Source organism: Aquarana catesbeiana, linkage group LG04, assembly GCF_042186555.1.
Source record: "Aquarana catesbeiana isolate 2022-GZ linkage group LG04, ASM4218655v1, whole genome shotgun sequence".
Classification (NCBI taxonomy): Eukaryota; Metazoa; Chordata; class Amphibia; order Anura; family Ranidae; genus Aquarana; species Aquarana catesbeiana.
The window spans coordinates 147,562,250-147,572,222 of NC_133327.1; the positions used below are offsets into that span (position 1 = coordinate 147,562,250).

Below are 9,973 nucleotides of genomic sequence, written 5' to 3' on the forward strand. Positions count from 1 at the left end.
TTAATTTTAGGCCGAATGTACCGTGGTCCATGAAAGCGATCGGCAGCAGGACTTGGCAGTCGGCTTGTTAATTTAGACACAGCTGCCAGGAGTGCATGGAAACCGCCTGTTGCTATTGATGTATGCCATACATCGCTGCCAGCGAAAGAATTAACCCTCCAGGCGGTATTCCCGAGTGTGGCCGGGGTTAAATTTCAGTACCATTAGCGGTAACCCCGAGCCACATTGGGTTGTAGAATCCTGCTCCAGGTAACTTACCTTGTCCCCAGGATCCTGCAATGTCCCCCCACTGTCTCCTCCGCAGGATCCTCCGCCCAATGCTCTGTGTGCCAGGCTTCATTCCCTGCGAGCATCACGACGCATGGGGGCGGAGCCCGGCGGCAAATTCAAAAAGTACAAAAAACATAACACATACAGTACACTGTAATCCTACAGATTACATTACTGTATAAAATTATTTCACCTCCCTTTTGTCCCTAGTGCTTTGTCCAGTGCTCTGCATGCACTTTTATATTATATATACTTTTCTTTCTGTCTGGAAACTTGAGATTGTCCATGGCAACCAAAAAGTGTCCCTTTACATCAAAAGTGTTTTTTGACCAGCTAGAAAACAGTGATAGTAAATTGGGACCTTTGCAGGATTGAGCGATAGTGATTCATGGGGAAATTCATTTTATTATTATTATTTTTTATAATTATTTATAGTTATTTATTATGTTATAATTTATGATTTCGTGTTTCAAACTTTATCATACCCGGGATGTCTACTAGACTCTTGTTTGGACAGATTTAAGTGTGTTGTTACTAAGAATTACAGGCCTACAGTAAAAAACGCAGAATTTCTATGCAAAACGCTTTGAGATTCGAAAATATGACATAATCATACCGCCAGGGAGGCTACGAGAGCTGATAATGACATGCTTTTCTAATCTCTTGAATCAAACATACTTAAAGTGTTACTAAACCCAGAACAGTAAAATCAGTCTGTATATGCAACATAACATGCTGATTAGATTCACTGTGGAACTTAAGGGGTTAATCTTAATTGTGCAGAAAGGCTGTTTTATCCTGTATGCATAGATTCTCCCCCTCCTGAACTGTCTATCTGTGGAAGGCCAGCTAACACAGGCAGAGTAGCCAACCTGCACATGCTCAGTTGTGTCTTTAATGCTGGAGAGAACAGTTTCTTGTTCTCAGAGATAGCCAGGTCACATGAGGCCCTTGTCCCCATCAACGTGGGTGCAAGGTGCTTTGGGGTGGGGGGCGCAGGGCCCCTCCTGTCCCAAAGCACCAACCCCCCCATGTTGAGGGCATGGAGACTGGTACGGTTCAGAAGGGAGGGGGGCGCTCGCTCATCCCCATCCCCTTTCCTGACCTGCCAGGCTGTGTGCTTGGATAAGGTTCTGGCATGGATTTTGGGTGGGACCACATGCCGCTTTTTCGGCGTGGGGGGTTCCCCTTAAAATCCATGCCAGACCGAAGGGTCTGGTATGGTCTTGGAGGGGGAACCCATGCCGTTTTCTTTTTAAATTTTAGCATGGGGTTCCCCTTCAAGATCATCAGAACACAAGTTGCATGCCAAAGTCGGATCATTTAGGACAGTGATCCGACTTCAGTGATATTCAATGGGCTGAAGTAGAGTCAAAGTCGGACCAAAGTAGTGCAGGGAGCATTTTCAAAGTGGGACCGACTTGTGTCGGACCAGTTAAGAAGGCTCTCAAATGTCATGCGACATGAGGTCCCAATGTCGGAGCATTTGTCGTACAAGTGTGAACCCAGCCTCACAACACATTGAGGCTGGGTTTACACTGCTGCGACACGACAGCCATCCTACTTTGGATCCGACTCAGAGGGCTATATCTGCACGCCTATTAGACCTTGCTATTAAGGAGGTCCACCTTGTCCGGTAAGGGTCCATCCTTATTGTCCTCTGAAGTCACCGGTTGCTGGGATCCTTTTTCATACTTCCTTCCTCCCTCTTCACCTATATGGGCTGTATTTATACGAACTGTGGATGTGTGATCCCTCTCCATGTAATTTGTGTTTCTTCACTGGACTTTTTTTTTAACCTTTTTTGAATGGACTTTTTTTCTTTTATTACTTTTTTCTGTCAATGATTTATTGATTTTGTATGAATTTTGAAAATAATCTTGTTATTCCTTATAATCATTTTTCGTGTAAGATCACTGAATGCACATTAATTTACACTTATTTGTATAATTTATTCATTAGCACTTTTTGACACTCATCATACACAGTATTTATTATTTATTGAGTTATTCCACTCACATTTTTTCACTGGATTGTAAGCGCACTTAGTCCATTCCTCTGCAGTTAATTCTCTTTTCCCCGTGACAATGCACACCTTCTCTGCCGAGCTCTGTCCACATTCACCCGGTCAGCGTTTTCCACTACTACTCCTCAATAGTGGAGTGGGCCCTGCCATGCACTGTGCGCTGGCTTCACACATGCACCTAACTTAACTCTTCACCCTCCGTACCTCTGTACAGGATGGGAACCTCTGTGATGCGAATCAGCTCCTGCTACTTTGGGAAACATGCCGCTGGCGGAAAGAGTGCTGACAACATCTCCCTCCCTGCTAGAGGCCATTCCACCAATAGTAAGTACCCGATATCGACAGGATGATTGTAAAACTTCCGTTACCCTAGGTAACCATATGTGTCTTTACATTACTCCACTCCACACTGATATCTTCATACCTGATGTGTTAAGACCCACTCGGTGAACTATGTGTGCGCTGGTTACTTGCAATACACCTCTTTAGTAACTTCAGACCAGCCAAGGACAACGTTTCAATATTTTTCTTAGAAAAAATGCAAAGGTAACATCTCCAGCATACAAAAACAGGGTTTTTCCTATGTCCCAACTCCTAACTACAGGTGTGTGTTCCCCTTGGCATACCTGCTCTGGAGTGAACCCCAGGTTGAGGTGACTTTACATCCCGATGGTTATAGTTAATCTCCTTCTGCACCTGATGGGTATCATTCTCTGCCGCCTTACAGGCCCTGAATACAGCTATCCCTTTCTCTCGAGGGACTCACTCTCTCTAACTACCTCTCAGGGCCAGATCTAGCTTGTCTGATGTGGGGGTGCAGTAAAAAATGTCAGGGGGCAGAGGATGGGAGGTCAGCAGGGCAGAGGATGGGATCACCAGTTTGTAGGGCTGTGTACAGAGGCTATTGGTTTTTAGGGGCTGCATACAGGGAGTCAGCAAGGCAAAGGATGGAAGGCCAGCAGGGGACAAGCAGAGGACAGGGGTAAGCAGGGTGGAGGACAGGGGTCAGTGCTGGCAGGGCAGAGGACAGAGGTCCCTGCTGGAGAGACAGAGAACAGGGATCACTGTTGGAGAAGCAGAGAACAGGGATCACCACTGGCAGGACAGAGGACAGGGGTCACTGTGGGAGAGGCAGAGGACAGGGATCACCGCTGGCAGGTAAAAGGACAGGGATCACTGCTGGCAGGGCAGAGGACAGGAATCACCACTGGAGAGGCAGAGGATGGGGATCACCGATGGCAGGGCAGATAATAGGGATCACAGCTGTAGAGGCAAAGGTAAGGAATCACCACTGAAAACAGGAAGGATAGGGATCACCACTATAGAGGAAGAGGACAGGGATCCCCTCCTGGAGAGGCAGCGGACAGGGATCGCTGATGGAAAGGGAGAGGGCAGGTATCACAGCTGAAGAGGACAGGGATCACAGCTGGAAAGGCAGAGGATGGGGATCATGGCTGTAGAGGCAGAGCACAGGGATCACGGCTGTAGAGTCAGAGGACAGGGATCACATCTTAAGAGGGAGAGGACAGGGATCACAGCTCCAGAGGCAGAGGATGAGGATAATGGCTGTAGAAGCAGAGGACAGGGATTATGCTAGAGAGTCAGAGGACAGGGATCACCGCTGGAGAGAAGGAGGACAGAGATCACAGCTGGAGAGGCAGAGGACGGGGATAATGGCTGTAGAGGCAAAGGACAGGGATTACAGCTGGAGAGGGAGAGGACAGGGATCACCGCTGGAGAGGGAGAGGACGGGGATCACCACTGGAGAGGCAGAGAATGGGGATCACCGATGACAGGGCAGATGATATGGATCACAGCTGGAGAGGCAAAGGTAAGGAATCACCACTGAGGAAAGGAAGGATAGGGATCACCACTAGAGAGGGAGAGGACAGGGATCCCCGCTGGAGAGGCAGAGGACAGAGATAGCTGATGGAAAGGGAGAGGACAGGTATCACAGCTGAAGAGGACAGGGATCACAGCTGGAGAGGCAGAGGATGGGGTCATGGCTGTAGCGGCAGAGCACAGGGATCACGGCTGTAGAGTCAGAGGACAGGGATCACCTCTGAAGAGGGAGAGGACAGGGATCACAGCTCGAGAGGCAGAGGATGGGGATAATGGCTGTAGAAGCAGAGGACAGGGATTATGCTGGAGAGTCAGAGGACAGGGATCACCGCTGAGAGGAGGAGGACAGGGATCACAGCTGGAGAGCAGAGGATGGGGATAATGGCTGTAGAGGCAAAGGACAGGGATCACGGCTGGAGAGGGAGAGGACAGGGATCACGGCTGGAGAGTCGGAGGACAGGGATCACAGCTGGAGAGGCAGAGGACGGGGATAATGGCTGTAGAGGCAAAGGACAGGGATTACAGCTGGAGAGGGAGAGGACAGGGATCACCGCTGGAGAGGGAGAGGACAGGGATCACCACTGGAGAGGCAAAGAATGGGGATCACCGATGACAGGGCAGATGATATGGATCACAGCTGGAGAGGCAAAGGTAAGGAATCACCACTGAGGAAAGGAAGGATAGGGATCACCACTAGAGAGGGAGAGGACAGGGATCCCCGCTGGAGAGGCAGAGGACAGAGATAGCTGATGGAAAGGGAGAGGACAGGTATCACAGCTGAAGAGGACAGGGATCACAGCTGGAGAGGCAGAGGATGGGGTCATGGCTGTAGCGGCAGAGCACAGGGATCACGGCTGTAGAGTCAGAGGACAGGGATCACCTCTGAAGAGGGAGAGGACAGGGATCACAGCTCGAGAGGCAGAGGATGGGGATAATGGCTGTAGAAGCAGAGGACAGGGATTATGCTGGAGAGTCAGAGGACAGGGATCACCGCTGAGAGGAGGAGGACAGGGATCACAGCTGGAGAGCAGAGGATGGGGATAATGGCTGTAGAGGCAAAGGACAGGGATCACGGCTGGAGAGGGAGAGGACAGGGATCACGGCTGGAGAGTCGGAGGACAGGGATCAACACTGGAAAATCGAAGGATAGGGATCACCCCTGGACAGTAAGAGGACAGGGATCACCCCTGGAGAGTCGGAGGAAAGGGATCACCGTTGGAGGGTCAGAGGGATTACCTCTGGAGAGTCAGAGGAAAGGAAACATGTCTGGAGATTCAGAGGACAGGGATCACCCCTGGAGAGTCAGAGGACAGGGATCACCATTGGAGAATTAGAGGACGGGGATTACAGTTGGAGAATCAGAGGGCAGGAATCACCGCTAGAGAGTCAGAGGATAGGGATCACCCCTGGACAGCCAGAGGACAGGGATCACCGCTGGAAAATCGAAGGACAAGGATGACCACTGGAGAATCAGAGGACAAGGATCACTACTGGAGAGGCAAAGGAAAGGGATAAACCCTGGGGAGTCAGAGGACAGGGATCACAACTGAGGAGTCAGAGGACAGGGATCACCCCTGGCAAGGCACTTGGCTGAGCTCCTTTCCCATCTCAGCACTGTGAACAGCTTCTCCTGCCCACACTACACAGAGCTGAAATCACATTCCTTTACACACAGCCATGATATTTACAGGGTGTATCTGGCTGCTTTGTTGACATTCTGACCTGTGAAATTCCCTGGTCGGAACAGCAGTGTAGAAAGGGGCGTACTTAAAGCATTTGGCACCCAGGGCGGATCCTATATCTGGCACCCCCCCTTCACTGATCATGCCTGTACGCACTCAGTCCCCCTCACACCTCTATACACTCAGCCCCCCTCACACCTCTATGCACTCAGCCCCCCAAATTGTGTCTATGCATTTAGCCCCCAACACACCCGTAGACACTCAGCTGCCCCCCCCACACACACACACCTGTACACACTCAACCCCACACACACACACACACACACACCTGTACACACTGAGATGCCCCCCCCACACACACACACCTGTACACACTCAGCTCCCCCCCACACACATACACACCTGTACACACTCAGCTGCCCCCTCACACACACACCTGTGCGCACTCAGCTGCCCCCCCCCACACACAAGTACACACTCAGCCCCCCCACACACACACACACCTGTACACACTTAGCTGCCCCCCCACACACACCTGTACACACTCAGCTGCCCCCACCCCCACACATACCTGTACACCCTCATACACTCATCTCCCCCCCAGACACACACACACCTGTACACACTCAGCTGCCCCCCCCACACACACACATCTGTACACACTCAGCTGCCCCCCCCACACACACACCTGTACACACTCAGCTGCCCCCACACACCTTAACACACTCAGCTGCCCCCCTCAACCACACACACAACTGTACACACTCAACTTCCCCCTACACACACACACACACACACACACACACCTGTACACACTGAGATGCCCCCCCACACACACACACGCCTGTACACACTCAGCTCCTCCCCACACACATACACACCTGTACACACTCAGCTGCCCCCCCACACACACACCTGTACGCACTCAGCTGCCCCCACACACACACGTACACACTCAGCCCCCCCCCACACACATACACCTGTACACACTTAGCTGCCCCCCCCACACACATACCTCTACACCCTCATACACACATCTCCCCCCCAGACACACACACACCTGTACACACTCAGCTGCCCCCCCACACACACACACACCTGTACACACTCAGCTGCCCCCCACACACCTGTACACACTCAGCTGCCCCCCACACACCTTAACACACTCAGCTGCCCCCCTCAACCACACACATACCTGTACACACTCAGCTCCCCACCCCCCCAACACACACACACACCTGTACACACTCAGCTCTCCAACCCCCCCCCACACACACACACCTGTACACACTCAGCTGCCCCCCCAACACACATACCTACCTGTACACACTCAGCTGACACTCCCCCCCCCCCCGTACACAAACAGCCTCATACCTTCACTTGTACTCACAGCCCTCACTTGTAAGGTGGTCTTCCTAGTCCCAGATCCTGTTTCTACATGTCCCTGTGAGACACGAGAGGAGCTGCAATCCAAAATATAGTACACACGAGGGGTGCACATGCAGGAAGCAACCAGAGGTGGAAGTAAAGAGCCCGACTGTGAGCTGAATAACACAGAGGAGCAACGCTGCTGACACGCACGAATATAGAGAGCCAGCTGCAGCTACAGAGCACCCGCCCTACCTTGTCCCGTCCCTAAGGCCCCATTCACACCTGAGCGTAGCGTTTTTGAGCATTTTTTACGGCGTTTTGTTGCGCGTTTTGTCGCCTGTATTTGTGCGTAATTGCGCCTTTGCATGCAGCGTTTTCTGGCGTTTTTGAGCTTTGGTGGTTTTTTTTAGCCAATAGGAAAAATGATCATCTGTTTCATCATTTGTTGCTATGTTTTTAGATTTTTTCATCTGCATCCTGGGTGAATATTCTTCTTTCGGATCATCATTGTGCTTCCTGCTCCATGTGTTTGTATTGTCCTCTGCAAAGATGAGTGATGATGAGACGGCGTGTTTTGTGGCAGCAGCCACTGTTACGTCATATTTTCTGCATGAAAGAGAGAGGAGAAAGAAGAGGGCACGCAGATACTGGATCCACCCCATAATTGCTGATTGAGAAGAGAGAGGCTAATTTTGGGTCATGTACAGTGACCTACGTGATCATGAGGATACATTTTTGGACTACACTAGGATGTCCATAAAAAGGTTAGTCAAACTTATTTGGAATCATGATGTTTGACATTGTTCCTTTCTTATCATGTCCACTAATAAACCCCACATTTCTTATCTTTGCTCACAGCTTTGATGAGTTACTGTGTTTACTCAGTAGTCGGTTGCAATGAATGGACACATATTTCCGTAACAGTATACCCCCTGTGGAACGACTAATCATCACATCACTGAGGTAATTTTTTTCTTATTTTTGTAATTTTTAAAGACTGATGCATGAAGAACCCAATAAATTGTAGGTACCTAGTAACCGGACAATCAATAACAAGTCTACACTATGCCTTTCGGGTTGGAAAATCAACAGCAAGTTACATAGTCCGTGACACCTGCTCTGCTATTTGGGATGTGTTGAAGGATATTGTGTTTAACAAACCTACAACAGAAGAATGGTCACAGATCTCTGAAGTTTTCTGGCAACGCTGCAACTTCCCCAATTGCGTTGGAGCGATCAATGGAAAACATATTCAGATCATAAAGCCCATGGGTAGCGGAAGCCAGTATTTTAACTACAAGAAACATTTTTAATTTGTTTTAATGGCAGTGGCTGATGCTAATTATTGCTTCCGTTTTATAGATATTGGGTCGTATGGCAGCAGTGCCGACTCTACTATTTTTGTGAATTCTTCTTTTGGACACATGCTGCATACCAATAGTCTGGACCTTCCGGAAAACAGTCCACTCCTGGGCACGAATGGCCCTCCCCTACCCAGTGTTTTTGTGGGGGATGAGGCCTTTGCTCTGAGTGAGCATCTTCTACGGCCTTATTCGGGGCACAATCTAACTGTACAGAAGAGTGTGTTCATTTATCGGCTAACAAGAGCATGTTGAGTTGTCGAATGTGCATTTGGCATTTTAGCAAACAAATGGTGGGTCCTGCACACTCCCATTGTTCTAAACATGCAAAATGTGGTCTGTGCTGTTAAAGCTGCATGTGCCTTGTATAATTTTGTAAGGCAGCGGGATGGATTTGAGTTTGAGGACCCATTACATCAGAACATGGAAAGAGCTCATTGGACTGGTGTTCGTGTAAGCAGACAAGGTACACATGTCAGGGATCAATTTGCGTCCTACTTTATGTCTCCAGTAGGACAGATCCCATGGCAGCTTGAGGCAATTGAATAATTTAAAATCTTTATTATCTTTATCTGTTTGTTAAAACAACCATATACTATGCTATACTGAATAATCAATAAAAATGCTTGATTTATTGATAAGAAGTCTCGTGTTTTTTTTTTTAACGTTTATCTTTGTGTGCAGTATCCATACAATATCCACTAGGGGTCAGAGTGTGCCATCATGTATTTGTGACATGCTGACAATACGAGTTTATACTCATACTCCTATGCATTAGGTGCTTATTAACATGGGGACAAGGTGCTTTGGGGTGGGTGGGAATGGGTGGGAAAGCCCCTTTCGCCCCAAAAAACCCCCATGTTGAGGGTATGTGGGGAATTCATGCTCTAGAAAAGGTTGCAAGTAAGTGATTACATGGAGAAATCAGGCTCTAGAATACCATTGCAAGAAGGTGAATACACTGAGAAGTCAGGCTCTGGGTGGTCACACTAATTCATGCTGTAGAATGCAGCTACAAAAAGTGATTACAGTGAGCAGTCAGGCTCTACAGTACAGCTGCAAGAGGTTGTAGCAATGTAAAATTATTATTTGTTCCCCTGCAGATTTTGTAAGTTTGCCCACTTACAAAGAAATAAAGGGTTTATCATTTTTATCGTAAGTGTATTTTAAATGATAGATACAGAATATCAACCAAAAATCCAGAAAAAACACATGATACAAATGTTATAAATTGAGTTACATGTCAGTGAGTAAAATAAGTATTTGATCTCCAAGCAAAGTATGGCTTAGTACTTGGTGGAGAAACCCTTGTTGGCAAGTACGGGGGTAAGACATTTCTTGTAGTTGGTGAACAGGTTTGCACACATCTCAGAAGGGATTTTGGTCCACACTTCTTTACAGATCTTCTCTAAATCCTTAAA

General features: G+C 48.6%; 1 pseudogene; it reads left to right on the forward strand.

The window, feature by feature from the left end:
* Positions 1-9,101, forward strand: part of LOC141141207 (uncharacterized) — a 36,178-nt pseudogene extending 27,077 nt beyond the window's left edge.
* The last annotated feature ends 872 nt before the right edge of the window (positions 9,102-9,973 follow it).